The sequence below is a fragment of the Macaca mulatta genome, chromosome 11 (assembly GCF_049350105.2).
Source record: "Macaca mulatta isolate MMU2019108-1 chromosome 11, T2T-MMU8v2.0, whole genome shotgun sequence".
NCBI lineage: Eukaryota > Metazoa > Chordata > Mammalia > Primates > Cercopithecidae > Macaca > Macaca mulatta.
Window position 1 is genome coordinate 79,860,571 of NC_133416.1, and position 6,000 is coordinate 79,866,570.

The window sequence follows — 6,000 nt, forward strand, 5'->3', positions numbered from 1 at the left end:
ATTCTAGAATCCTAAATTTTAATTATATAAGAACAACCTTTTGTTCAATTGATTTGAACTAATGAAGAAGTTTTTTAAGAAATTAGTATTTTATTTAATGTGATATAGATTCAGGAAAAGTCTAACAAAAATGTATTTCAGTAGTTTTTATTTTTTATTTTGTGAAATTTTATTTTAAAGTTTAGATAAGGAAAGTTTTCAAACTCTTAAATATTTAATAAAACAGTTGTTAAAAATATATGTTCTAATGTTAACTATACTACATATATGCCATTGCATACATTTTGTTTTTTAAACAGGTTTTTCACAACTGGCCCCACTAGTTGATGATTTTACCCCCGATTTTGAAAACATACCACTTTAACAGCTTTTATTTCAAATACTTAGTGCTTTATGGATAGTATTTTGAAGACGTTTATCTTTTGTACATTCCTAGTTCATTTATTAATGTACTAAGAGAAAAGAAAACAAAACGACTGATTCTTTTGCTCTGAATTAAATGTTTGTGCTGTATTAATGTTAAGTAAGTTAAGGTAAAGGGAAGCTACACAAATTTGAATGCCTGCTGAATGCTAGGCACTTTATAGGTATCATCTCAATTAATAACCCTGTGAAATGTCATTAGATTTAATTCACCAAAGAGTAGATGGAGGCAGAGTTGTTATCAGTTTACATGATTAATTAGTGGTATTCGCTGGGATTCAAAACTCTGCAAACTCAAGCCTTATATGGCTCAAACTAGTCATTAATGTGTCTTCAGCATGCATGAAAACGTAATGTTTATCTGTACAGACCATTCTCTATAGCAGATTTGAATTGATACTTAGCACACTTCATCATTGTCACTGGCTCTTTCGAAAGAAATGTTAATTTGTGTATTCTGGTTTACCATTCATTTCTTAACAAAGTTGCTATATACATTCCATAAAAAGTTTTCATGAAAACATTTTACATTAGCATGTTGTGTAGTGGATTTTAAGTTATAACAGATAATTAACAGATATTTCAGCCAACGAGCCACACACATGAAAAAAATAAGTGAAAAGACAAAATAAATTGCAAAGATTTTACCAGTGGACCACAAAGTTAAGGTTAAACTTCTGTCTTTGCACGTGGAGGAGACACATTAGTCTAGCCAGAACTTTCCTTTTGCTTAGTAGTGAGGTCAGAGAGGTATCTCTGTCATTCTGCTTAGAAGTATAGATGGACTGCAATTGCCTAATTTATTTAAACTTACATTTTCAACGGGTCTGCTGTGTGAAGATACAGTCTAAGATAAATGCTTTGACTTGCCTCTACACAGGTCAACTTACTTCTCATCACATACATTTTTCTTATGTCATGTAAGTAAATGAAAGAGTGAAACGTTTTATAGAAAATATTACAATGGAGTTAACATCTGCCTCAAATGTACAGTGCATTTACTTTTTAAGTTAATCATTTGGTAGCTACCCTTTTAACCTCTACTATGTTCACAGTATTGCATTTGCTCTTGTAAACAATTCTGTTCCCACCTTTACATAGCTTATGACCTACTGGGTGAGAACATTCATTATTAAGTTTTTTGCTATTTACTTTTATTTAAAATAGGTTTATTAACTAGTATTTCTCAAATGCTAAATATTTTTGAGCGAATTTTTCCTCAAATGTTGTATTCTACCTTCAAAACATTGTGTAACAGCAATTCTACATTATCCTTTTGAATGCTACCTATATATTGCCACATATAAAGCTATTTATCATTTTTCATTGCTATATTTTAATTCCTTTGCATTTTGATAATATCAAAAACAGATTAGGGCTGAAAAACTAAAAAAGATTAGGACTTGTATTATGCATTGTCTAGTTACTGGAACAATAAGAGAAATTCTATCTTTGAGCTTTTGTAATTGGCTTTCTGGACACCACTGACTTTATTAGATAATCTTTAAAAATATTATATGAACTATTTTGAATGAACCTAAATTTACTCAGGAATAAAATTTATTTTCCTAAATCCATTCCCCAAGTGAACAGGCTTATTTAAAATACGCCATATAAAAGTACTTTTCCTTTCTAATATTTAAGATTTAAGAATTAAAAAGTAACTTCTCTCAGTAAATGAGTGTTAATAAAACATTGACCAAATAAATGACCTTTTGTTAGTTTAGTAGATAGATGTTTCCAATTAATGCTTTTAAAATTATTCAGTAAAAATTGAATTAGTATGTATTCAACATGAAATTTTTATTCCATTCTGGCCAAGCCCTAACAAAATTAATTTTTCTAAATGAGAAAATTTGTCTTCTGTATTTTAAGCAGTACAAATATGAATTTTGCCTCTGATAATCAAATTTTATACAGTAATGTGTAATGTATCACAATTTAAAAAGTTTTAATTTTCTGACATGCAGATAAGGCCAAAATAAATAATACCATCTGTTTTTTTAATGCTTCTTTTTTCACTTGAAAATACATTTTTTAAATTTTGAGTATATATATTGTAGAAGTCCATGCAAATGGAAAAAGAAATTATTCTCTCTGAGATGGACTTTTTCAAGACTATACACATTCTGAAGCTAGAATAAAAACGTATGTATTTGTGCTATATTGTAAAAATAAAAAGAATACCAATTTATTCTTCTTTCTAATTTTATGCCTTTAGAATAAATGAAATGATCTGCACTTTGGTAAAAAGTTATTTCACCTGAAATGCATTTCAGATTGCTTTTTAATAGGTTTTCTGCATTCGACAGACTTTCAGGCTCTGAATTTCAAGAACAGTTTTCAATAACAACAGGGCTATAAAATATATATAATCATGATTCGTAGGTAGTACTCAAAATATATTTTCAATGTCTCTGGGTTTTTCTTTTTCTAAGGATTAGACAGAAAGCATTAGAATTTGAATTTGCAGAGCCACTCATTTTAGCATTTCCCATAATACTTTATACAGCCATAGATAATCCTCCTCTCGTCCGTGAACATGAGGGTAAGAAAGAGAAGGCTTTCCAAGCCAGAGCAAAGAATATTTCTATTAAGGGATATAGACAGTGTCGTGTGTGTGAGTGTGTGTGTTTGTATGTACATATGTATTTATATATCTCCAGTAGTGTCTACATTACATATACATGTATAACATATATACATATATTTATGTATAACTATATATAATAAAATATCCATATAGTGTGTATATATATAATCTTATATACATACATTACATATACATAAGTGTATATATCCCCAACAGCACATACACATATATATTATGTATTTCCCTGTCCAAATTGTGCTGCAGAAAAATCACATAAGTCAGAAAATGGCTATTGCAAAATATCAGATGGGTACCATCTTAACTTGGGGAGCCTGTCAAATGAATGGTGAATTATACTGGCATGATAGCAAGGGTACTCTGTAAAACCCACACGGGAGCTTATAGATTCTGGCTCAGTAGGTGTTGAGTAGTATATAATCATCTACATTTTGAACATGGATTGTATGTGATTCTGGCGGAGGTGATCCATCTAGACTGCGCTTCAAGAAACATTGGCTAGATAGAGTGGTTCGCATCCCTGACTTTATATTAGACTCACCTGAATTGTTTTTAAAACATGCTGATGCCTGGGTCACACTTCAGACCAACTAAAAAAGACTCTGGCATGGGGCATCCATTTAAGCATTTTTAAAAACACCTGATTTTAATATATAGCATTCAAGACCCCTGAGAGGAGGTACCAAATTAAGCATAAAGTAGCTTGAACATTAATTACAGAATACTACCGGAAGTACCTATTTTTCAAGAATCTAAGCTCATACTATTATTTGGCATTCTTCACCAAATATGGAAGTCAAAACATGTTCTCAATTAGCTTAATAGTGAAAAGCAAACACGAAGTTTGGACAATTGACTTTACTGCCCTGACATGTCACTGCCACAGTATAAATCTGAGTCGTCTGGCGCCATCCACGTGGCTGCCTGATCTTTCCTGGTTCTGAGTCTTTCTGCTGTCACCCGCTTTATCTTACCACCCCCTTTCCCCTGTAGTCCTATGTAAATGAGGGTGAATAATTTCACATCTACTATTATCAACAATAGCAAATTTTTAACTTTTGTTTTGCACACGTATCGTGGAACTTAAAGTAAAATACAAAAAAAAAAAAATTTAAAAACACTAAAAAAGGAGGTTCCCATTGGAAGCGTTTTCCATTAAATGACTGTACTTTTACTCTGCTGAATAAAACAATTTTTTTTTTTTCTGCTACTCATTTCACAATTGCCTGACATTGGAGATCAGGAATGACATATGTTAAAGTTGTTACTCAGAGAGATAAACACACCATAAACTATTACTATACACTATTGTCATCTGAAATGTTACTCCTTTTCCAGTTGTCTTTTGTTGTGGTGGTTGTTTTTACTTTATTCTCCCTTCTCTTTTTCTCTCATGTGACCTGCCAGATGAGCACTGAGCCTTTTCAGCCACAGACACTGTATTTTTACTTGACATTGCAAAAAGAACAGTGGAAGTTTTAAGCTGTTTCTATCTGTGTGCATAATAGAAAGTGACATGTGTTCCTGGGATTGTCAAACAAGACCCAAAGGGCATCTGGATACATTGAAACTACTTGGTTGTACTTTTGAGTCTTTGTGCTCATTCGTCAATCCTTTAGTTCTGGCTTCCCTTCGGTTGTTAAAATTTGCTTTTCTTTCCTAAAGTCTCTAGCTAATTAGAGATTTCAGCATACAAACTAATTTTTTTTTTTAATAAAAGGAGAACTGGAAATATTGTCACCTCTTGAACATTTTAGCAAGCTGGTAGAGGAAAGGGTGAATTATTTAATTGGATAACTCTTCAGCCATATCTGACAAAAAAAAATAAACTCTAATCCTCCTGTCCTCCTTTTGCTATTTTTTTTTTCATTCTCCATCCTTCACCCCTTGTAATTGTTTTTATAGGATTTAGTATTGAAACTATTTTCATGCAGAAAGGAAATTTTGCTGTAGAGTAAGACCTTCCAAGTTAGTAGCTTCTTATTAAGTTACCAGAATTCTTACAATGAATAACTTTACTGAGACATCTGTGACAAATTTAGGTCTACCCAAGAACTCCAACAACTGCCTGCTGGGTAAAGAAAAAGAGGGAAATGCTTAATGAGCAAAGATCTATGTAAAAGTCCTAAAGCTAAATTTTAATAGGAATGGCTTTATTTCATCCACTTGGAGGCATACATGAAAATTTAGCACAAAATAAGGGATTGGAAAATAGGCTTGCCATATTTATGACAGTGGTGGACTTTAGTAGACAGAGAATATGCAAAGATGCAACAGGTATGTAAATAACTCCAGGCAATTTCAGCAATCATGAATATATTTTACAGGCAATAGTTACCCTGGTTCTTGGTTAATCCAAATGTTTTCCATTGAATTTATTTGAGAAAAATAATTGAGAGAAATAAATATAATGTTTCAGGTGATAAGCACAAGTTTTAAAGTAAATATTAATTTTAATCCTTCAATCTTACTCACATTGCCTATGAAGCGCAAAAACTGGCTAGTGTTTATGAGGTGTTAAGTGTGTATGTATGTGTGTATGTTTCGGATGGACGAGGAGGGAGAATAAGAAAAGGTTAAGAACAAATGACACAACTTTTGACCAAGCATATTTTCACATAAAATTGAAATTAAAGTCCCATGTTACACATTAATATATTTTCAATATTTTAGAATTAGTTTCTTCAATTTGCCAGTTTAAAAATCCTCATATTCTTGCATATGAAAATATACTTGGTGAGCTGGAGGAGGGATTTAGACTGAAGTGTAATATTATTATTTTTGGTTCAATAGAAAGTGATGTGAGTTTCTAGAACTGTCAAATAAGATTCAGTAGATATCTGGGTACGTAGAAACTGGGTGTTCTCTTGAGAGCAAAAGGAAAAAGCAAAACCTAACTTTGGATAAATGAAACTGAAGAACTCATGTTGCCCTTTCTGTTAGTAACAAAACACAGGAAACCCAAA